Source organism: Anas platyrhynchos, chromosome 2 (assembly GCF_047663525.1).
Source record: "Anas platyrhynchos isolate ZD024472 breed Pekin duck chromosome 2, IASCAAS_PekinDuck_T2T, whole genome shotgun sequence".
In the NCBI taxonomy this organism is placed as follows: Eukaryota; Metazoa; Chordata; class Aves; order Anseriformes; family Anatidae; genus Anas; species Anas platyrhynchos.
In genome coordinates, this window is record NC_092588.1 from 96,546,040 (window position 1) to 96,571,161 (window position 25,122).

The 25,122-nt window shown below is 39.8% G+C and overlaps 1 protein-coding gene across 5 annotated transcripts in view; it reads left to right on the forward strand.

Annotated features, from left to right (window-relative positions):
• ELMO1 (engulfment and cell motility 1) overlaps positions 1–25,122 on the forward strand; it is a 310,601-nt gene that overhangs the window by 17,948 nt on the left and 267,531 nt on the right. Inside the window, exon 3 of one of the 5 annotated variants that reach the window (XM_027451441.3) lies at positions 4,402–4,685. The exons of 3 other annotated variants lie outside the window; for them this stretch is intronic. The gene's annotated coding sequence lies outside the window, so the exon portion shown is untranslated. Of the gene's footprint in view, positions 1–4,401; positions 4,686–14,313; positions 14,526–25,122 lie in introns of those variants that run through there. One more of the 5 variants, XM_027451443.3, reaches the window with a different exon arrangement.

Here is a 25,122-nt window from a genome sequence, read left to right on the forward strand (position 1 = left end):
GAGGGCACTTGCATGGCATGGCAGGCAACGCTGACTTAAGGATCGCTAGCCTAGTTCAAATACTAAAATACTTATTCTCAGTGCAAACTATGACATGTGCATGTTACAAACTTTTTGTAATGTAGCCAGACTTACGAACAGTCATTTGTATGTCTTGTGGTGAAAGTGTTGCTTCCATACTATATTTTTATGCTTGTTTGTGCCTTCCTGTTCTTTATGCAGAAAAAAAAAAGATAATTATCTGAAACCTCTCAAACTCATTTAGTTTTTGTATGGTTGCAGTGAAACCACTGATGCCTCTTACTCTGTCCGTGTGTGAGGTGTCATGAGGATGCAGTTCTGTCTGATCAGTTTTGTGCTGGACCTTCATGCTTCCTTGCGAGAGGGACACTTATGTGGCTTGAAAGTCTTGTACAGTGACTGTGAAGTGTTGAAGAGCTGCAAAAAGGGCTTTGCAAAAGTCTGGGGGAAGAATTTTCATTTGAAGGTTTGTGTATAGGATGGCCTCTGATAGCCCTGCACCACCTTATTCTTCGGAGTAATGACACTGCACATGAATCACATTTTCATATGGGTCTAATTTATTTACTAACTGCACTACTGTCATGTGTCAGAAAAAGTATATTATTTCTGAGGTTACTCACAGAAAGCTGGCACAGTGAAGTGTTTTATGGGGGGAAAAAAATACAACACCCTGTACAGTTGCCAAAAGTGTATCTGCTGTCCTTTTCACTTGGAATACCACCAAACTGGAGAAAAAAATCAGTCTCCTATCAAGTAAAGAAAACAAACAAACAATGTCGTATTCTGTCTTATATTTGTAGGTGAGGAGAAAAATAAATTTGAGGGCTTGCATAGGTTGAGAATTTCTTTTGGGGAAAAAGCACATTTATTAAGAAAATAATAACTCGTTTGTATGAAGCCCATCTGCAACAGCAGTGTTTTTACTTTGCCAAAATAACTCTTGGCTAGTATACTCACAAACTTTTTATAAAGAGATGTGACATGTTGGTCTTCTAGTAATGAATGTGCTCTGAAGTCTTGAGAGCTTGGCTTAAAAACAAACAAACAAACAAACAAAAAAACACAAAAAACAACAACAGCAAAACTGCTCATCTTTTTTTTTTTTTTTTTTTTTTTTTTTTCCTCTAACTGCATTACTGTTTCTCTCACTTTAAACAGGAGGTACTGAATTCCTTCATTGCCTGCATTCATCGGGTATGTCTTCTGAATAGCCGTGATGATTATTCTAACTATCCTGCAGAGCAGGGTAGCTCTGGTCTATCTTCCTCTTATTACATCAGCATCAGCTGCAAGTTCTTACAGTGGCTCTCTATTAACTTTATGTTCTAAGTGTCAAGTCCTGCAGCTTTATTTCCTTATCCTCAGCTCTTTTCAGATTACTTAATTCATCCTTCATGCTTCTCTTCCCTGTGCTAATAGTGATTCCAAATTTGTCTTTTTTGCCTCATCTTGACTTTGGCTTTCTCTGTGCTACTTCTGCTTCTGAAGTGCCTTACCAATAGTCTGCTCTGAAACACTTGCCCATGTGTCAGCCACCTTGTAGCAAGAACACTGGCTCAGATGTGCAAACAGGAAGCAATCAAATGCAAAGGTATCAAAACATTCATCTTTCATCTTGGGGTTCTCACTGCATCTTCTCTATCCCCTTTTGTCAGTTAGATCGTCAGTTTCTTACAGAAGATGACATTTTCTTGTTTAACTTAGTTTCACTCAGTGATAACACTGAGCACTTTTACAAGTACTTGATAAATAGAAAATCAAATAATTTATATAAATATATAAAATAATTTATCATAGAATTATATGTGTTGGGAGGGACCTTAAAGATCTTCTAATTCCAGCCCCCCTACCACTGGGGGTTGGATAGATATCTACATAATACTCTGTTTTTACAAAAATCACATCCTTGTTCTTTACAAATCCCAACTTTTCTCCCTGCTGCAAAGGAGTGTTTACACAATGCAATCTGCCATCTGAAAACTACTTTGAATTTTTGAATCAGACACTTAAGTAGGTTTAGTACAGTTCCGGGTTGTGTTTTTTTTGGTCATCTTTTTTTTTTTTTTTTTTTTTTAGATTGGTTATTACATTGAGGTTAAAGATATTATCAGTCCTGTGCTGTTTGGATGGTACTGTATCTTACCTTATGTAGCCTATTAAAACCGTGAAGCCATCTGTTCTTGGTCCCTTCAGGGTAGTTGCTGCTGGGGTGACTTGGGGAAAACGGACTCCACAATCAGTAAGATTGTATATTGTATTCTCCTAACTCCCTCTCTCAGGGGAGCTGTCTGATCTCCCTGCCCTTATCTCACAAATGCTAGGGCATTTCTGCTGCTTTCTAATTGATCTGCTATTGCTGTCTACCTTCTTGTTCTGCTGGAGCCTGAGTCAGTGCTCATTGTGAAAAGCCTGTTGGGAGAAAGGACAGTCTGCGCTGAGCTGGCAACTCAGGACACTACAACTACAACCGAGTTACATGGCAAGTGAATGTGCTCCAAGCTTAATCTGGAAGCTTCACATCAGGAAAGAGGGTCTGGTTAGTTATTGTAGAGGGAATAATAGTTCTCAAGGTTCAAAAGTCCCTCTTGATGTGACCAAAGTACTCATGAATACTTCATTCTGTGCAGCGAATGCTTCTGGCTACTCCTGTTACGCATTATACTGCACACATCCCATTAGCTGGATGAGCTACTCATCTCTGTTTCACTACAGTTTATTCAGTCATTTCAGATTTATGATGGAAAAAATAAGTTTGGTTTCTCTGGGGTATTACCTTGTTTGTGTTCAGTTAAATTGCATATTTTTATCCTCATTTCACCCCAGATTTAGTTTCTGGTTATGCTTAATAGGCACAGAGTGAACATACTTCACATTGTGTTTATATTTCTTGAACAATTTTGTGGAGAGTGAGTTGTATCTTTCTGACCTTTCCAACCTGAAGTCATCACCATGAGAACAATAGGGGTTGACCCTTGTATGTCACATGAGAATGTCCTGGTCTTTGATGCTTTATCCTAAAATTGGGTAAATTTGTATTTCAGCTCCATTCAATTACTGATCTTATATTTCAAGCTTTTGTATGCTTTTGGTGTATGTGATTACCTACTAGTTTTTTCTCTCGATGTAGTAATTAATGCTGTCTGGTATTGCTATCTAAGGTGGATATCATGAGAATAAATACATCAGATTGTGAGATTTAGTTCTGTAGTAATGGCCCACATAAGAGGTTAGTGGGAAAGAGATTATTTATGTGCGTTCAGTTAAAATGATCAGGAATTCTGGAATACTTGCAAACAGTAAAGAATTCTTTAGGTAATGAAGCTGTAACAAAAAGTCAGCTATGTAGCTACAGAATATTTTACTGATATTCAGAAGACATTCAGGCAATTATTTGAAATTATAAATACCTTAAATCTATTATTACAGGCTTATATACATAAAAAATGTATCCTAATGTTTGAGAGACCTAGTGTGACATATCAAGTAAATAACAAAGCAGTGAGGAGGCATTTCAGAATGCATTAAAGCTGGAGAGAGTTTTATTTAAATGAGCTGATACTTAATAGAATATTACTCTTTGTTCTAGATTACAAATCTCTGCTATTTAAATATTTTTCTGTGGAGGTGGGTGATAGGAGTGGGAGGAGATGCATTTCTGGTTTCATCTGTAGCCTTGAATTAACTATGAAAAAGGGTGGGTTCTTAATTTAACTAATTTAAGCTAAAATCTCAGTGAAAACAGTTCATAGTCTTCTGCACAAGCTAACAGGTTAGGTTTCAAGTTGTAGAAGAATCTGATTTACCTTTGCATGCTGACTTGTATGAATTATGCAACCTCTTCTAGTTTTATATTTATTTTACTTTCATTAGTTGACAATATTAGGAATGTGTGTGGTGGTTGTTGTGATTGTTGTTCTCATCCCCATCAAGACCAAGATGTCAAATACCAACTTGCCATACACTAGTTCCTGCACTTTCGTGGTTGGGTCTCCTTGCCTTCCCCTCCAACTCTGGCTGCTGACCTATTCCCCTGGGCCACCACCCTCCGGGATGTTGATGTGTAGGTTGGGTGAGGTGATTGTTGGGTTGCATGAAAGACCTGACCTACAGGACAGTTTCTATGGCTTTGCTGTGGAGTAGCAGCTGTCAGGTGAAAAGGCAATGTTAGGAAGAATTGCATCTCCAGATCTCATTGTGTACTACTAAATGTTCTGAACTGGAAGGCAGAGTCCTTCTGTGATTTCACAAAGGAGTTTGTGGGCTGGTGCCTGACTCTCAAGCATGGTCATCTTGGTGAAGGGTTTTACACATGCAGCCTTTATAGATGTGAGGAAGCTTTGCTCACAAAATAATCAGCCTACTTCTTATGTCCTCAAGGAACCTCCTGCAAGAAACCATCTTGTCACAAGGAAAGCTGGAAAACTGCTTCTGAAGGAGGAACATTTCAATCAACTGAAGTGAAGACATATGTGAAATTAAACAATGCAAAATCTAATCCTTCTGTAGACGACCAATCTTCACATTAGTAAATAAGATTAGCTGTTTTATGTGAAATCTGCCCTTCAGATTTAAGAGACCATAAAACTGATAAATCTGGTTGAGACCAAGTTGGAAACTGTTTTTTGCTACGAGATCAAAAATGAAGATTTGACTTCTAGTAGGTGGGTAACATTTAACCTCAGATCAAGGTGATCTGAATTCTATTACTTTAGGGTAGGTAAGTGAGAAATTGATGTGTCATAGTCTGAGGTGAATGTATAGGTCTGCAGCAAATCATCAGTGATCTCCATCTATTATGCTACATAAAAGGTTATTCATCTTCTTTGAAAAAGTGACCTTTAGTGTATGCAGAGGGCTTGTCACCATACTAACACTTGGAAAAATTAATCTGTATTAAGGTTCACTTTGGAAATGGAGCTTTTAAAATTACACAGTAGTTCTATGCAAGAGCTTTTAAGTGCAACTTAAGTGTTTTTAGCTCATTTAGTTCCTCGGTGAAGTACATTAAATCAAATTAAAAGCATTTACATTTTAACTGAATGGCTCTAAAAATTTAATGTAATTTTATTAATCTGCTTTTAGTAACGTTTATCTGAATTTACTTTCACTATTTTCTTGTAGGCAAATTGAGACATTCAAATGAGCTGTAGAAGAGAGTAGCTAGTTCAGTGTAAATTCAAGGATAGTATTTCTTGTGCATTACCATGATCATGTTGACTAGGTCCCTCTGCTAACTTATATTACCCAGTTCAGTCCTCTGAGTCTCAGATCCTTCATTTATAAATTAATGATACTGATTTTAACATCTTCAAGAAGAGACTAAGAGCCCTCTATGTGAGAAATGGTAAATAACATCTTTGTGATGGTACTTGGTTAGAATCCAAATGGAAGTATGAAATTTGTCTTTGGCTTTGTTCATTAATGCAAGGATGAGAAAGGAGCTGGGGAAAATCAATGATTTTCAGGAACTTTGCTCATGAATATAGCTATTTTTTTTAATGAAATTGTGATGAAGACAATCAAACTGTAGATTTAATGTGTGTGGAATTGAGGCATCTACATCTAGCCTAGTTTATTAATGTAATCTTAATGTGCTTTGTGTTTTTTTTAACACATTATTTTAAATGAGTAAAGTATACTCACATTAATCAAGAGGTGGTAAATACTTTTTCCCCCTTAGAGAACTGGAGACAAAATGTGAGAGAAACCTTGCTTTGACTGACCAGAACCTAGTAGCATAGAAGTTAGTTTACAAAATGGCAGCAGCAGATTTGGACCTTTCAAAAGACAATACTTTTGCTTCATTGTTCAAGGCTTGATGTAAATCCAGTGACATGGGGTACTTGGGAATAGTAAATGTTGTTATGCACAAACAAGAATGAATGGCTTGAAAGTTTCCTCAGAAATTACTCACATTGGAATTACAGCATGAGGGCTGTATAATGTTGCAGCATACAGACAGTGATTGTAAGGGCTCTCTCTGGATACGCATCATGATGATTTCTGGCATGTATTTTTCCAGAACGTGGCAACATCTAGCAGTGGGCAGTTGTAGCATCTGATGATTTGAATTGCCAAGCAATGCCTTTACTCTCAAATCCATAATAAACCAACCTTTTCCTCTCCCACCCACAGCCCCATTGAGAAGTGAAACATACTGAGTTGCAAAAAGTATGTCAAATATGCATTTAAATGCCTTGCTTTTCTGACGTTTCATTTGATAAGTGCTACATGTGACTTTGAAGCATAATAGCACGTTGTCTAACTCCATCAGTTTAGGACAGTGTTTGATCTCAGCTGAACAAATGTATTGTTTTACTGTTAAGCAAAAGACATTTGAAATAGGAGAACTGTTTTTATACATTTTAAAAAGCAAATCAGGATATAGCCATGATATACTTTTTTCTTTTGGATTTACAGAAGTAAGACAACAAATAAGTATTATGCCCTCAACCCTAAGCTGAATGCTTAAGGGGCAGTAGTTTTGGACGTAATGCTGTGCCCCTCAAAAGCCAGTTATTTTTTTTTATCTACCCAGTGTGTATAATAAGGTTTTCAAGGTTTCTTTTAAGTTTTTATTTAGTTTTACTTCTAAGTTATCAACAGCTTTGAAAACTGAGATCCTGAAAAAATACACATGCTTTAATGACAGTATTGGAAGAGTAACTATTGATGTGCTAATGTTCATGAAACATCTAGATGGTGCTCTTGAAAGGAAAGGACTCACGGCTTCACTTACTAAAATAACGTTCCTGTGGATATAGCAAAGGTGAGGGAGAATGGGAGAATTCTAAAAAGCATACTCTACAAATTCTATAGCAAATACTGGTTTGTGCCAATAGCCTTTGTTGTCTTCTGGCAAGTCTTTTGAGGCACAAGGTTTCAAATCATGAGGCATTTGCTATGGATACAGGTAACTCAGTGATATGTAGTTCAAGCACGAATAGATCCAAAATGCTCTGTACTTAGCAATTCAGAAAATGCTAGCTAAAACTGGCTCTGTGCAGATCATCAGCTGATATCAACTAGAAGTGAGATCTGTTGGGTACCTCCAAAATGAGAATTTTGCCCTAAGATTGTTTTTAAAATCAACCTTCCTTTTGCTCCCCCCCCCCCCACACAGTTGCCCCTCCCCCGCCCCCCCCTTTTTTTCTTCTTAAATAACTCTACATTTTGAGGTAACAACTTGTCTGGTATCCCTTGTGTATGGTTCCTGGCTATACACAGTTAGGTAAGAGCATGAGCAAAATGTAAATTCTTTGGTAACAACACAAGATACTACTTCATCACAATTGCTATTTAATTTTTGCAAAAGAACCTCCCACGCTGAATGTTCTTTGAGTTATTTGGGGTAGATTTTTCATGAATAAAATTCTTAGTCATCTTCAGAATCTATGCAATATCTTAAAGAAATAAAGACTTTGCACATTTCAGTAGTTAGTTGGTCTCCTTTTGTATCTTTCTTGATTCCTGTACTGTTTGCTGTGTGTGTGAGAAGCTGCTCTTACAGCTGTAGCAGAAGACTTGAATTAAGGAGTTGAGTGCTGAAATCTTTCCTCCTGGAAACCAAAGGCAAAGAGTTTTTCTCTGTATTTTCTACTTTAAACTCTGCCAGTGACTTTCTGCATGACCTCGGTGAAAGTCTTATCAGCAGAGTTCATGCTGATAATCTGCACCAGGATCTACCAGGGCAGGAATGCATTGTGGGCTGCCACTTTGCAACGTTGCATGCAAGTAAACGGTATGTTGGGCAGTTAATGTATTCCTTCTCCTATGTGGTAGGACTCTTCAGGATGCATGAGGTCCTTCATGTTTCATCAAAATGTAGGGAGACTGCCAAATAAAAAGATACGTTTATCTCAGCTCTAGGTCTGTGCCCTGAACCTCCGTGCCTCACGTATTCAGTTTGCACTGGTTTATATCGTGAATAGGCTTGGGTCAGTAGTGTTGTGGGAGGGATGCTAAGCAAATCAGCCCTGAAATTGTTGCAGTGAGCATAAGCCCATGGACAAATCGCAGAATTTGGTTGTACCTAGGCAATGATTCATATTTGCCTAAGAGTATATGTCAGTAACACGTAAACTGGCAAGTTCCAGAACTTCCCAGAAAGTCTATTGAGATTTGGAGGTCACAAAGTTAGCAGAGATACCAACTCCTGGGGCTTTATTGCAAATATCAACTCCTGATGTTATTCTAAAAGCCTGAGCTCATGAAGCTAAATGACTGCATTAAAAAAACAACATTTGTTCACAGAGGTGATAACTCTTGTTAGTCTAATTGTTATGGAGCCGGAGTAGGTAAACAATTTGAGTTGCAAAACTTGTTTTCAATCATGAAGTGCAAGCAGCAGATTTCAAAGCTAAATTCAAGTTAGCGAATATATCTTTGAACTTGCATAGGTATGTGTCTGACAGGAAAGGATAGTTATCTGCAGAGTAAAGGGCACGATGATAAAGCAAAAGAGGAAAGAAGGCTGTCATCTGTGGGAAGGAGTGAGTCAACAGAAGGTCTGTAAAACACAGAGACATACTTTATAATGTGCAGTAAAACTATTATTTCTGAAGCTCATTTTTTTTTGGAATCTCATTAATTTGTTATGTATTCCGACTATGAGCTGAGGCTTGTTTTTGGAAGGTTGTTGGTGTTTTGTTTCTTTTAGTCTCTGCAGATAAATGGTTGTTTCTTTTAGATCTCTTTTTAATTGGTTACCCATGTGAGTTTGCTCAGGTACAAAGCAGTATGCATTTAGCTATATTTCATTTCGAATTGTCACGTAAAACCATTTAACAAAACAATATACATCTTATTCTTTTAAAGCAACAGGATTTAAACAGTCATGGTCATAGTGAAGATGATGCATTCAAGCTGAGGAAAATAGTTTTTCATTCCAATTTAGGTACTGAGGATAGCAAACTGAATATGTTCCTTTATAATCCACCTATCCCAGCAGAGTGGAAAGGAAAATCTGGAAAGCGCACACTGTCTTGCACAAATAATTTGAAAAAGGCCTGCAGGGAAGCTAGCAAGAATTATTTTGAAGACTGCTGCAACTGAGATGCTTGCTCATTTTGACTTTGCTGCATTTGTTCTTTGGTTAAGCCTCAGAAAAACTTGTAGAGGTCCACTGAACTTGGAAGCTATGCCTTAATACTTCGTAAAGCCTATTATGTACTGAATGTGTTAATGTTGCTGTCTTCTATTGCATGAGTACATCACTCTGGATGTCAGAGCGACACAAAGAGCTGGAGCACTGTTAGGGCTTCAGTGTTTTTATTATTATTATTTTTTCCATGTAGTGCAGATGAGAAAAATATTGATGTTAACTAGAGTCACAAATCTTTTCAGTGGAGGGAAAAAACAAAAACTAGCTTCATGGCTTCTTATTTGGGTACTGCTGACATGGTGGTTAGCTCTGGTTCTTGGGTCCAGGCTTTGGCTAGTGGCTTTGGTGCTGGGGTGTGTGTGGGGAACCAACCTGTTCTTTAGTTCCCTCTCAGGCCTGGGGGCAAGTGGAAGGGAACAGGAGATGCTTTCATATTTGGGGTGGAGTGGCAGCATCTTCAGCTATCAGGAGATGTGAAGCTCAGGATCCAGGTCAGCACTGTGAAGGAGAGCAGAGCAAACCGGTTAGGAGAGGGTGGCAGGCCAAGGGAGAAATGCTGTGTGCAAGGTTGAAAGCCAATGCCTTCTTATCCCAGGCTGTCTGGCCTTTAGGTTGTTGTCTTCTAGGCTGCTATGCCATGCCATTGTGGTTTGCTTTTTTCCTTTTTTTTCCTTCTTCCCTGAGATGGCTTTTACACAAAGGGATGCGTGCTGTATTTAGGCTTTTTCCTATTGCAGGGTCTGTTTTCTGAGCTCACTCTTATATCACTGAGCTTATTGAGTGGTATGGCTGTGACACATGCATGAGGTATTTAATTACTTCATGAAATCCAGTTTTATTTTGAAAATGGTGTGTTCCTGCTTAGAAACCTGTATGTGGCTTAGTCTTATTGCTAAGAGGAATATCAAAGCCATTCTGTCACATACTCCCTATGGAATATAAGTGAACTAATATGAACTATGCTTGCTTCCAAGAGTTGAGAATGGAACTGAGCAAGCTGAGGGAATAGATGTTCAAATAGAGATGGAGTGACTTGAATGTGAATTTTCTTTTTGATTAAAACCTCGGTCACTCAAGTTTAAAATTATCTTTGCTTTGAAGTGAGGTATCTGTTTATGATGTAACTAGGAATTGTTATTACAGCTAATGAATGTTATTTTAATATTGGGTGGAGTTGTAAAAGCCATTAACTTTTTTTTTCAAATGACAGAAAGGAAACCCTCTTTTCCTGATATGAAAAGCCAATTACTGTTATCAGGAAGAGCTTTAACTAAAAGTATTAAAGGGCTGTGCTCACATAATGAAGGCATTATCAAATGAATTCCCTATGCACAGATTTATAGGGTGATGTATCTTAGCTGGAATTATCTTTAAAACTACTACTTAAGATTAAGCTCTTTATAGTGGATTAGTTCTGATTTTTATTTTCCATGTCAGGAGAACTATGAAAACAGTTCAGTAAGTTTTATTTTTATGAGACTTTATGAGAAAAACTATTATTTTTTTTTTGTGACTCACTAAAAAGTTGAGCTAATGGAGAGGGTGCTGTTGTCAGATCTACCCATATCCTTTGAAAACAAGCATATGAATAAAGATAATTTCTGACAAAAGTCCTAATTCTTAAATGCTGAAGTTGTGGAGTTCCTCTTTAAATTATGAAGAGGTTGGGTAGGGCTGGGACTGTACATTTTTCAGATTGAGGTATGTTACAGTTTTATTTTAATGGTATAGGATGGCAGAGACAAATTAATTGCTGTTGTGGTATAGAAGCATGTAGGAGTTTGAAGAATTACGGAGTTTATGTTGTGATGAACTGGAGTGATGAAGTACAGATAACAGGCCACAGCTGTGGCCACAAATTAGTCCTCTCCAATTTGATGCTGAAAGTATTGCATTATAATTGCTCTTCTAGGATTACCATGTGGAAAGTCTGATGAATAAAAACAGATCTGAAGTGGGGAAGCTAGAAGCGTGTGCTGCTGCAAATGCATACCATACTGGGGCTTCATTGCTGCAAAAGCAAAGTGAAGTAAGGTCCCTGCTTTCCTAGCTGGGACCAGTGCTCAGGAGCTGGCTGGTCTTTGGGTTCTTTCACTGATTTTTACATCTCGCTGTTTTCTTAGAGTTAGGGCTCTCAGTAGCTCCTTCCTCATACAGTCAGCATGGCTCAGGGGAAGATGAGAGTTGTGGTCCTTTCGACTTATACCACCTGTGGGTGTGTTAGCCAAATTCCTGATGTGGAATCCATCAAGAGCTACGTTTATAGGGAGGTGTGGGCTGTCTGCCCTGCCACCACAACCATACTCTACACTGATGGGAGCTGCCTTAGTCCTGCCCCCTCACTTGCACTGTGCCTGTGGTGAGTGGTTTCCAAGAGCTAACCTGGTAACAAGAAAGCCTTCCACTCCTTTCTGCTGCTTACTGTTCTGCCAGTAGGCTTCCCTGAACTGGGTGGTGGTGAGTCAAAGCGGCAGAGGGGACAGACTGCAGCAGTACAGCTCTGCAGCTTCATCTGCTGCAGAAAGTCATTCTGAATCTGCCTTGTGTGAGTAACGGGTCAGAACGGGTGAGCAGGATGCAAAGTGAGGTCTTGAGGTGACTGTTCAAAGCATCCCCTTTACTTAATTTCAGAAGAACACTTGCAAAATTTTTCGTTAGTGTTTAGGGAAAAAGGCGCCATGTCCTCAGCTCTATTTAGGTTAATGATGCTGCATAATTTTGGTAAGAGCTAAGGGTTAGTTTCAGTATGTGTAAGACTTAAGTGAAACTAAGGACTACCATTCAATGTGGTATTATAACAAAGTTTTAAATGGTTGTTGCTTGCACATTTGCTTCCTAACTTCAAAAGAATGAGTTGAAAGAGGGAACAAACTGTGTAGATGAGCTATTCCATGACCTGTGCTTCTGTGCATTTGTGCACGTGCATGTATGTAGATACATATATACTGGATAATACACAACATATTGTCGAACAACGTCTAAAAATGCCTTCATAGAAGCATAATACTAATGCAGACTGGGTAAAAGTCTGTCAGTCTCAGCCTAGGTATTATGATACCCTGTTGATTGGCTCACATAACTGGCAGGCAAAACCTTATCACGTTTTTACTGAGACTACATCTGAAAAGAGATTGAATTAAATGCTTAAAACATTTAGGTGATCTTCCAAAATTGTCACTCTCATAGGATTTTACTTTTACACCTTTTTTATTTTTCCCTCGTGAGGAACACAAGATGTGGTCTCTTCATTTTCCTTTGCTCTCCTTGGCACTTTTACATTGCTTCAAACACTCACACAACTGTATGTTATTGGCCACTATGTTCCAAAAAACAAATACAAAGAAATAAATAAAAAACCTATAGGCCCACAGACCTGTGGTTTGAGTTGATTAGCAGACAAGCAGTTGCTGAGAGTGCGGATTGTCCAAGAGCATGAAAATGAACTGGGGTTGACTGGTTGAAGTTGTTGTGGCTGTCTTGTGGTTGCCAGGGTCCTATAAAGTTGTCTGGGGCATTGAGTTTTCTTTAAGGTTATAAAAACAAGGGCCAGCTGTGGCCAAGTGAGGGCTGTAAGTAAGCTTCTATTCTCTCTCTGTCAGGCAGTGGGGCTGGAACTAACGACCCTGAGTGATAAAAGGGAGGGACTGTGCAAGGTTTTTCTCCCCTCCAGATGCTCTTGATCAATCAGTGCAGTTCCCTCCTGGCTTGCAACAACCTGGGCGTTGTGCTAGAGCTAGGAGTTTCCTGAATGCCTAGAGGAAAGTCTGACCCACTTTGGAATGTAGGACAAACATCTGCTGGGATGGGATGCCACTGAAAGCATGGCTTCCCTCTTTCTGCGTTGGGACTGTAATCCAGATTTGCATCCCAGTGAAACAATCTGCACTGGGAAGGTGTTTGAAGCAGATATTGCAATGTAAGGCACACAGTCATTCCTTGATGTGAGGATTTATGCATGCACAACTTGGCATCAGTCATCTCTGACCTTTTCAGAGGACTGTTTCTTCTTTCTTGTCGGTACTGTAATATCTTCCAAATGCATTTGGCGTTTCAGTGGGTTGATAGATGACCAACTGATGTTTATGTACAGTAGCAGAAGCTGTGTTACATTTGGGATGTAGTATTTTATTATCTGCGTTAGCCTACTTTTGCAACTTTCAAACTGGAATTCCCATCTGGTTCTTAAAAATTATTAATACATGGTTTTGAGAGAGGAAGTAAGATTGATAGCTATTCTAATATTTGGTATATAAGGCTTTCATGATAAATTGTTTTCTTCTGATTTCTCTGTTCCAGATTACTTTCATAATCTTGAAAAGCAAAAACTAATAAATCAAAGTGGGTTAGAGATCAGGCACGTGGTTTTATTTTAATAGGGGATAAAGCTGAAATCTCACTGAGTGTACATTGTTCACCACTTGTTCTCTGGGGTGTATGAATCAGTCCCTTCATTACTGATTTCGGTGTTACTCTTGGTGCTTATGCTCATGTGCAAAGTTAATATGTTAGGAAAAAAGCCTTTTGTGGCAATGTGAAGTTTCAGCTTCAGAGTACATTTGCTTGCTTGATTTATATCTGTCAGCAGGAAGGGGATTTTGAGAAAAGGCACAGTAAGCCTGCAAGCTAGAGAATGAGGTATGATTTTCATGGTTGTGCCTTATGCATAAGGGACATTTTTTCCCAAAGGATTCAGGGTAAGATGTGCTCTGGGGACTGTTTGCTATGTGTGTAGGGAGAAAGGCAGCAGGAAAAGCCTTTCTCCTAGGCTCTTCTCAGTGCTCCTGGTTAGTCTTTAGGCTGGTGTGCCCAGAAGAGGCTCAGATCAGAACCTGGTAGAGGGAGAGTCATGAATAAGGGAATTAGACATTTTGAAACCCATCCCATCATCCCTCTTGCTGCTGTATCTACACATAAGTTCTTTGGCTTCTTTTTATCAGAGTAGCTGAAAGAGGCTGCTAAATGAAGAAACCAGCTTTCCTTTGAACTTTTAACCTTCGTGAAAGCTTCAGTAATTGGCTTCTGCGGAGCATAGATTGTTTGAATCTGACATTTAAAAAAAATACAGGAAGAATGAAATATCCATGTGCACTTCTGAAATTCCCAAATTGCCCGTGAAGATCTTGCTTCTATGTGCTTTAAAAGCTTCAGAACTGCAGAGAGACTGGGGAGGGGTGAAGTGTCCCTGCTGCCTCTCAGCCCCTGAACAGTGCCAGGATGTGGTCGGGCTGAAATGAGAGTGCAGCAGTTGGTAGAGAAGCTCCAACTGAGGAAAAATGGTCTGTGTGTGTGGATGTAATTTCTTTGAGAGGGAGGAAGAAGGCTTGAGGAATGGGTCACGTCAAGGGAAATAAAGGACTTCCAGGAGAGAAAAGGAAAGAAAACAAAAAGACTGCCAAAGGTGAGAGAGATGAATTGTACTGCCTAGGCTAAAGGTGAGCATTATGCTCGAATTTTTCCTGTGAATGATTGTCATGTTTAATGATAAATAAATAAATAAGCAAAGGTTTCTATGCTTTTGTCCATGTTGAAGAGAACACAGTGAAACTCCTGACAGTTGCTGCTCGTTTCTAAGAGTTGATCATGTGAAACTTTTAGGTACTAAAAGCAAGCAAAGAACATTAGAGTAAGCAGGGATTAGACTTTAGTGGGTTTTAAAGCTGTCATCGCCTCGTTGTACAAAAGCAAAAATAGTGTCTTAAATACAAATGACTTCTGGCCTCTGACTTTTAATAGATGTGTTGTAAGTTAATAATAATAATTAAAAAAAAAATGCATATCCAGGTCAAATCATGCTTTAGCTGACATTTAATCTAAAATGAAAGCTATTTTCAAGCATATAATTCCTAGGTTTCTCATCTATATAAAAGCATAATACCTTTTTTGCAAACTTGGGAATGAAAATTTCAAGGGGTGCAGCCCAGCAGTGGAGACCTGCAGCCCTTCCTTCTCATGTACGAGCTAATAGCCATGCGTACATCTCCGCACGCATAGCTGTGCAATGCGAAAACGTGCTCAGCAAGGCTTTGTAGCTCTCAGCTGCTGTTAGAAACTGCATGGTTGAGTTTTCTCAACGGAAAGCAGCAATGCATATCGTGGTTAACTTGGCTGGGGGCATGCAAAACTACCTTGTCTTGTTCTTCCTTTTTAGATGGTCTTTTTTCTTAAATAAGGTTGGCTAATGAAGCAGAATAAAGAGTGGTGAATTTATGAAAGGAACTCTTAAAATCAGGCAGCTCCTTAGTTTCCCAACAGTACTTCAGCTTGATTTGTTAGAATGCAAGAAGCCTTGAATGCTTTCCCCATAATCTTGCACCCTGAGAAAACTGGGATCCTTTGTAGCTGTGAGATTTTTCATCTTGATGTCATGTTATGTGTCTTCAAAGCAAGGGGCCAGTGTTTCCTGTCATGTGCCTATCTCTTAACATCTGTATTTCCACTTGAGCAATTAAATGGCTAAAAGCAAAAGAGGGTGTCACCAGTAGCCACACATTAATTCACTGTGTAAAACTGCAGAAATTATTTGGGGCCAGTAAGAGGTAACTGTCACAGGACAGCGGTCTCTTCCTGTCATGTGTATGTAATGAAAATAAGGCAGTTGCCAGGAATGGCTGAGCTGAAGAGCCAAATGACAAGTTTTTTTCTCAGTTGAGGACAGATTAAACTTTCAGAGCTCTAAAACCAAAGCATATGGTGTTTTGCAAAGTCCCCTGTGCTAAATGGTGAAAGCCTGAAGATAAGGAAGAAGGCAGTAAGGAGCCTAGTGGTTGTTGCTTGCTGGGCTGTTTTGGAGTGTTTGCATTTTGATTGGCTCTGCAGACATTTGTGTGTATGCCTCAGGGACTCTTCAGGTGACAAAAAAGAGCTTTTCATGTAAAGAAAATTGGTAATGAGACTTCGGGCTTGCTCCCTACAGCATGTTCTGTGTGCTTTCTGTCTTGTCTCAAATGAATATAGTGGTGATGCTTTTATTTTGCCTGAAAAAAAAATAGTCTCCCTTGCTAATTTGTTTTATATTAATCTACCTAGAAATATATTTTTCATTTTGTGCTGGTAATGAAACTTTTTAATTTGGCAGAGTGAGAATTCAAAGGCATTGGCCAATAAATATAGCCACAAAATGGTTTACCTCTTTTTGTCCCAGCACAAAAGGTGGTATTCTTGTGAGCAGCCCGGTATAAAGGGTAACTGCAGCATTGTGCTCTGAGATGCTGAGAAGCACAGATTGCATCTTCAGAGTCTGTCAGAAACATCCTTCACTTCTACATCTTTAAAAAAATATATATTTATTATTACTTATTTGTATGACAGGTGTCATATTCAAATTGTCTAGTAGCAAGAAATAGGGACGTAAGCCAGTCTGTTCTCAGGACCTTGAGGGCTGGTGAAGTTAAAATGCAGAAAGAACCAGGCAAGTAGTCAGTCCAAACACAAGAATAAATAAGGCAGCAGCCTGTTCTGGGTGATCAGTCAGTCTGATTTAGATGCACACCCCTGTAGCCTCCAAATGCCTCACAACTTCTCTGAGGAAGTGTAGTGCCCCATTTTATAGTTGTGGGTTGGTGGAGGCACAGAGGGCCAAAGGGCAAGTACGTGGCCACACACACAGCCTTTGAATAAAAAACGATTAAACACAAGTGTTCTTGGTCCTAAGTTTAACATCCTACTCTTTGAAGCAGCCTTTCTGTTCATTTTTAACAGTGTAATTACCTATGTGTGGTAGGGAGTTCTTTTTCCCACAGCACTGATTAAAGAGAATAAACTTGGTAGATGTAAGATGTTTGCAGTTTTTTTCTTTTTTCCCCAGTTTATTATTTTTCTCTGGTGTATCTTGCACTAGCTGCTAATGAATTGGCAAGATTACATTCTCTCAATGACACTAAGGTCGAGTAACAATCTGTTTTTTGTGTCTCAGGGGATTTATTTTGCAAATACAAAAATATGGTTTTCTCCCTTGTTTAAATGGGAGCATTAGACTTTGTCCTGGACACTTACGTGGCATATTGGCACTTCGGGTATACTGCTCCTTCAGAATTCCCTTCAGGTCAGACCTTCTGCCTCATGTGGAGTTTTCTTTCTAGTCATAGTCAAAGCTGTTGGGACAGCAGGTGAGACCAGCAAGGTAAGAGATGAACACTGAAATCCACCTAATTCTTTGCTGATGTTACACCCCAAGAAGAGAGCTTATGAAGATGTGGCTGGTAGGAACCTGCTCCAGAGTTTGGAGAGTAGCACTTGCGAAAATGGAACTTGAAAAATTTATTTTCCGTCATATTCCCATGTACACAGTCTGTTTTAAGTTTTGCATGGCCAGATCGGGGGAGGCAACTGGGAGTTGCATGCTGTGGAGAACGTATCTTGGAGCCCTACATACTGGGGTAGTCTTCCAGGCAAAATAGAAGGAAATTGCATTAATTCACAGCAGAGCAAAATCCCATGTTGGGAATATCATACTCATACAATAGGAGAACTATGAAGAACTCATATGATAGGAAGATACGAATGGGACTCAACTCCTGGTCTTCAGAGATGCGGAGTCCATCCACACAGCTGGACTTCTGGTAGGCCGTGGCCACAGTTCTGTGGACACAGTATCAAGTCTGCACAGCCTCTAATGTGGAGCATCGTTGTGCTGTAGGGAAGCATGAACGGGGGATGATGAATTGGAGCGCCCTTCTAGTAGAGGTGGGCACTGCCACTTTTTGGAAATGCTTATGCTTTCAATGCAAATGTGAATATCACATAATGTAGTGTAAAATGAGAGTGGGTAGAGTTTTGTGTTTAGTGTTGTCACCCACCATGCTGCCAAACCCATAAAAGTCAAGTTTTGATCTTCAAAACAGAGCAAGAAGTATTGTACTGAAGGGAGAAATAGGAGCCCATTCTGTTTTTATAGTGATTAACAACAATCACATTTATTACTTGAACATTAGAGATCTATTGATGTTACATTACTATTGCAAGCGGGTAAAAAAAAAAAAAGTGACAGGGATACTGTTTTGTGCTTTCTTTTAGTGTTGGCATTTTCACACAAAGAGCTTTTCAGCCAGGTGTTAACCCTATTGGAAGTTCAAAATTGCCAACTTCAGTCAGACACTCTATTTGAAAACACTTCTAACTGTGTCAAATTGAATTAGACACTTAAGTGAACAGTGATTTGCTACCCCTCAACCCCAAGTGCAGCGGCAAAATTTAATTTGGGAACGCTGAAGTTTGAAAGCAAGAATGATGAAACAGTGGTTATGCTCACAGGGGAGTTAGTTAAAGAATGTTACTTTATTTGTGAAAATTATGAACTCCAGCAATCAGCAGACCACTATAAGTGTATTTGGATTTTATCCAAATACTTTAATCTTTTAATGTCTATTACAATTATAAAGGAGCTCATTGAGTTAATGAAACATACTGTAATGAGCTTGTAATTGCATATTTTTACATCATTTTCTGCTACTGAATTGAATCTCAGCTATGCGCCATGAACTGTGCGCAGGTGAAATAAATCTGTTTTTCAGGCTCAGAGTGTTTCCATGACAGTTTAAGACAAGCAGATTATTCCTGCTCTTCTCTTTGCCCCTATCTATTCTTTATTGTGGTCCTGATGATGCTCAGGTGGGTGAATGTTGGATGTGTCTTTGTTTTGCTGGGGTTAGTTTTTGAGCACTCCATCGTTTTGAACCAGCCTGCTGGCCAGGTTGTGCCACAGGGGCAATGGAGATGTAAGAGCTGCTGGGGAACTGGGCCTCGAATGGCAGGAGCCTGAGGGTGTGGGAGTGAAAAGATTTCAGTTTAGCAGAGATCGTAAGGATGATGTCTCAGGATGATGCTATGTATTACAATATTTTTAACATAGAATGGTTGTGAGGATTCATTTTTTCTGTCTAGTAAGTTAGAGGTATTCAGGTTATTATACAGCAAGGGCATCACGTCCTCTTGGCTGTTGCTGCCAGGCTCTCCCTGTCCTGTAGCTGGCATTTGTAAGTTCTTAGCAGGTAAAATACTTGGTAATAGCTCTGGGGTGGAATTGAGAGTATTAAAATATTCGAGGCACTCTATTTGTTGTTAAGATAATACAGAACAGCATCACACAGCAAGTGGTGGTTCATTTTGAATGGATGTTTTGATAGAAGTCGATTGAGTTGCAGCAGCAATCAGTGACAACTGATGTTCTGGCTCCTGAGAAGGAAACTGCCATGAGTTATTTTGCAGAATAATGTGGCTGGCACAGTTCAGTCCTCAGCATGCAGACAGTGCTGGTCATGTCATCTCTATGCGTGTATTGTGGGAAGGTTTAAGCACGCAGTTCATAGATTAGACAATTTGGAAGCAGCGAGTGTTTTGCTCGTTCTTGGCATAGCTGTGCATGTTCCCAGAGACGCTGGAGCAGGAGCTTCATCCAGAGCTTGGAGACAGAAACACAGCTGTGCCGCCATCAGCTTTTGATGGTGAGCATTAGCCAAAGCCATTTGGGGAGTCTTAGAGAACCTTTGTAATTATAGTTACTTATGAGATAGAAGTCAGATACCTAGCAAAGCAGATCATATATCCTACAAATGTGGCTTTTTAATTGATGATGGCTTCTTACCTGAGCAGTGAAGTAAATTGGCTAATATTTTTAATGAGTTATGTTCAAGATGGTGATTCTGACTGTAAAATTATTGCCGCTTTTTTTTTCAGATAGTTACACAGAGGACTGATTAACAGCTGCCTTTGGTTTAAATTAACAGCTGCCTTTGGTTTCAGTAGTGGCTGAATTGTTGCCCTTTCCCCTCCCCCTCCCCCCCTTTTTTTTTTATCATAGGCTGGCATGTTAGCATAAATTAGATTCAGTGGGTTTTTAAATTCATATGTGGGTTTTAATCTGGGAGTGAACACATCACATGTTCTACTGTCCCCATGAGAAAGGAGAGACAGTAATCTTCTCAACTGGTGTCCACTGCTTAAATAGCTTGAATCGCTGGAGCTCACGACTGAAATCAGTCAATGGATGATGTTTGCATCATTCCTTCCTCCTTCCCTGTGCCATGTGGGTTTTAGCATGGAAAATAATGCACAATAAAAGGGGGTGACCGCAGACTATATTGAGTGCTTGAATGTGATGTATTGGACTATAACACAAAAGCAATTTACAGTAGTTTTCCTGTCAGAAATAGTTTCATCTTGATCTTTAAGATCTTAGTTCAAGTTATGGAAGACTGGGATTATTTGAATGAGTGCTCTTGAATTGCTGGCTGGTAAGAGTTAGAGAGATTGTTGTTCCGAAGTTAAAATTGACAGCCATTTTTATTATATTTAGAGAACATTGCTATGACATGGAAGGCAGCCTGCTAAAAGGGCTGCCCTTTTTGCTCATTGTGTACGCATCTGAGTGCAGAAAAGGCATAACATTTGAACACGGATGGGCAGGCTACGACTTCGAGTACTTGGGGTCATTACATCAATGTACCGAATAGAATCACAGAAAGGTTGAGGCTGGAAAGGGCTAATGGAAGTCATCTTGGCCAACCATCCTGCTCAAGCAGGGTCACTGTTACTTGTGGTTTTGTAACGGACAAATGAGCAAGGGATAGTCTCCTGTTAAAACACTCGAATCTCCCATTACCAAATGTCATGCTTAAGGCAGTTCACCAAGATGCACACAGGGTTCATCACCTCTGGAAGTGTACTGGGTGAGCAGAGTGCTGGCACGGCTGTTACCTTGTCGTCACATTGCTTCTGAATGGTCTCTAGCTTCCCGACAAATCACAATCTGCATTCTGCTTGGATGAACCTGGAGCTTGCCCTGTAGTTGTTTTGGGATGCGACTGTGTTGACATTTCCTTCCTTAGCATCTCTGTATTCCTGTTTCCAAAGTGGGCTTGCTAATGTCCATTAAAATGCCAGAGTAGTCTCAACAACAAATATCTGTTGGAGATGGTCTCTCTAATGCACAATTCAAGTTATTCTACAAGTTTTAGGTATAGACAAGGTCTCCAATATTAAGTGTCTTTTTATTTATTTTTATTTATTTATTTATTTATTTATTTATTTATTTATTTTACTTCCCATGTGCAGTTTCATTGTTTTGCTAAATGTCCTTCGGAGTGCGGGCACTGGAAAGTCTGTAAGTGATAGGGGCAAGTTGTTCTTTGCAAATATTTGTGTTAAGAGCAGAGAGCAAGGTGCCTTGCTAGACAGGGATAGAATTAGGAATTGTATAGTGGTCTTAAGTCAGGAACATATGGACTTCTTGTGTGTGTGTGTGTGTCTGACTGTTAGCTGTTTTGATGCATTTATTTCAGTAGTTATGAATGAAACAGCACTGGTAGGAATACCTGTGTAGACAGAACTGCTTCCTGCTGCAAGATTGACAAATGTGTTTTTTCTTTTTCTTTTTGTCATCTTTGAAGTGCAGTATCAGTGCCCTAAGCAGAAGGCTGGATTCTTAAACTTGTTACCGTATCAGACTCATAATGATAAGTGGTATTTTGCTTGCTGCTTCTCTTATTTCTTGTGAGCATGATGATAAGCATCTGGCTCAGTTGACTTACTGTGGAGTATCAGTGTGCATCTCTTTTCCAATCTACTTTTCTTTGCAGAATGATTTCTTTAGAAAATAATTGTTTGTTTCAGCCTTTGACATCCTGTCTGTGTACTGTCAGCTAACTTGGTTATTTCCTTTAGTATTCATGCATATGTCCTCTCTTCCTCCATTTGACTGCTAACTTCCTGACTATACCAGTAGTTCTTCCATATGTCATAAGCATCAATAAGGTTTAAAAAAAGCACACGCAGTTTGTTACATGCTACTATTTCTTGATCTTGCATCTAGCATGGTTTAGAACGTCTCCCAACCTTGAGTTTATCTTCTTGTATCTGCTGCTTTCTTTGGCATATAGCCAGTCATCTCTGCCTAGATTCAGTCTCTACTGAAATGAAGCAATCAAGTATCATCATCTTGACTGAAGATGCTCTTTTGTGTGCTCTTTCTAACCCTCTGATTTATCAAAATGCCAGGAAAATCCCAAGTACCATAGCCAGATCATGTTGGTGATAGAAAGGAAGACTGTGACCTTTTGTTCTTTCTTTACTCTTAGTTGAATCCAATTCAAAACTGATTTCCTGGGTCACAGAACTCTTGATGAACTTTCTCTCTTGAACCTCTTTGATGCATTTTCAGCCAACCTGTAATAAACTTATTCTATTTCCAATTACAATGAACTCCTTCGGAGTGTTCTTAGGTGAAACATTGCGAACTCCACAAGAAATTGTACCTGTTCTTTGGAGTCATTATATTTACTTTGCTTTATTTTAGTTAATTTCATGATACCAACTCCCTTTTTTCTTTTCCTCCATAGCTTTCTTATTGCTGATTTTTTTCCTACCGGTAAGAGCAGCAGCACTGGGTGGAGTTGAGATTTAATCTTTTCCCCCATTGCTTTTATTTCTCAGGTTATGTGAGACTACATTGAGAGGTAGGAAAAGTAAATTTTATTCAGATGGAATTCTTGATTTTTTTTTTATTATTGTTGTTGTTGCTTGCTTTAGTTTACAAACATATGGAGTTAGAACCCAATGACAAGAAACATCTGCAAATTAAGCAGCAAGCCCTGATAAACTGTGAGAAGTTTAGATTAATTCTAACACTTCGTGCAGGTTAGTATTTGGTTTTGTTTGCTTAATACCTGTTCTGATTTGATATGCTAGATAGGTTCTCAACACATTTGAAAAATCAAACTTCTTGTGAAGCTAAATATAACTTCTTTGACTGTCATGTTGTAACTGTTTTTTCCCCTTGGAATAGCTTTTTGAATATTTGAGTGAGTGGTTTGGTACTTTTCTGATCTCTAGCTTGAAGAGTTTAGATATTAACATCTTTAGTAAACAGTATCTTTAGCTGACTGGATGGTATATGAGTGTTAATTAAACTGCTAGAATAGTTCATATTCCCTGAATAATCACAACCAAGTTTTTAGTTCTTCTCAATTTCCTAAATTATAGGTGTGTAACTCAGATTTCCTTGGTAGAAGGAGCATGGTATTCCAAGAAGCAGGGGAGTTCAAATTAAATAAGTACCCACATTTTTCTAGCATGTTTCAATATGGTCTCTAGAAGCAAAACCAGACAGCCTGCTTGCCTGTATTCCAAGTAGAATCACAGAATGGCTTGGGCTGGAAGGGACCATAAAGACCAGTCAGTTCCAGCTCCCCCAGCCATGGGCAGGGATGATGCCCACTAGACCAGGTTGCCTAAAGTCCAGTCCAACCTGGCCTTGAACACCTCTAGGGATGGGTCATCCACAGCTTCTCTGGGCAACCTGTGCCAGTGCCTCACCACCCTTCAGAGTAAAGGATTTTGTCCTAATATGTAGTCTAAATTTACACTTGTTTACAGCCATTCTCCCTTGTCCTATAACTACACTCCCTGATGAAAAGTCTCTCCCCATCTTTCCTGTTGGCCTCCTTTAAGTACTGGGAAGTTGCTGAAAGGTCTCCCTGGAGCTTTTTCTTCCGTAGGTAGAGCAACCCCAACTCCCTCAGCCTATCTTCATAGGAGAGGTACTGCAGCCCCTGATCATCTGTATGACCCGCCTCTGGCTGTGCTCCAGCATGCCTATGTCCTTACGCTGGGGGCCCCAGAGCTGAACCCAGTACAGCAGGTGGGGTCTCACAAAAGTGGAGCAGAAGGGGACAATCACCTCCCTCGACTGCTGGCCACGCTTCTAATGCAGCCCAGGGTACGGCTGGCTTTCTGGGCTGAATATAGCTCATGGCTCCTGTAGAGCTTTCTTTTCCATTTGTGGCACAGCATCTGGGGATTTTTTTTTTGATGTGGGTCTGCTGGGCCTTTGTGACTTCTGTCTAGTTTGAGGTGGATAACGCTGAGCCTGTAACAGACAAGAAGCCAGCATGAAAGCTTTTTTATGTATATGAAGTGCACATCCAGCCCCCTGGCTCCTGTGCCTTGTTTTCAGTCCTTGCAGAAATGGCAGAGTGTATTTAGAGCTCCTTAGGCTCGGCTGCTCAGTCATGCAGGCTAACTCCAAAAATAACTCTCTTGGGGGTATTAATTTAGTGCTGGATTACCTTTCTAAAATGGTTAATCAGACGTGGTCCCTGGGGGACCTTTTGAAAGAGCTTGCCACTTGGTTCCTGTTGGGTGGGGCTGCCGGAGCGCAGCGGAGGAGGCTGACGAGGTCTGACAGGACACGGTTATGTAAAGGCCTGGGAGGAGCGCGAGTGCTGGGTTTCTGTGCAGTGGGTTCGGACACGGCCAGGCAGCATTCGGCCATCAGCCGCCTCCGTGGAGCTGCCTCACGGCACAGAGGGAGCAGTGTGGGGCAACCTGCCTGCCGGCGGGGAGGGCAGGCTTCGGGTCATCCCTCCAGATGCTACCTTTTATCTGAGAGGAGAAACACATGCTTCATTTTATTACATTCCCGAATGCATGTGGTGTTCCTCTAGTTGTTTTTAAATCATCTGCTTCCCTACTTCTGCTGTTCATCAAGTGACCTGGCTCCGTGTTTGAATGTCGCATTTTTTCTTTTCTGTAAAAGAAGAAATGAGCTGTTGTAGGCTGCTATTTTCACACACGACTAAAACTTCTAGTCACGTAACTCCTCGTAGCCTTCATTTTTTCTCATGTCCATAGAGTAAGAATACAGTTTGTTTCTTTGGAGACGTACTCCAATAGCTGTAAGTATTAAAGCACTTGGATCCTTGTATGGGATGTGCCAGGGAAATGGCAAAGCAAGTTTAAGACAAAGCATGTTCTTCTGAGAAAGCTAATTTCATACTCGAATAAAATCCTGGTCTCCACATGCAAGGCATAGATAGACGGGGAAAGGTAAATAAGTTTTATTGACATGTGTAGTGAATTAATCCTTCAGACCCGGGTAGGTAAAGTGAGAGCTGGCGTGTGTGTGCTGATGCATTTTTTTGCATTAAATTTAACATGCCTTGATTTCCAACATGAGTGTTTACTACTTTGACTTAGTAAACAACTGGAAGTACTGCAGAATG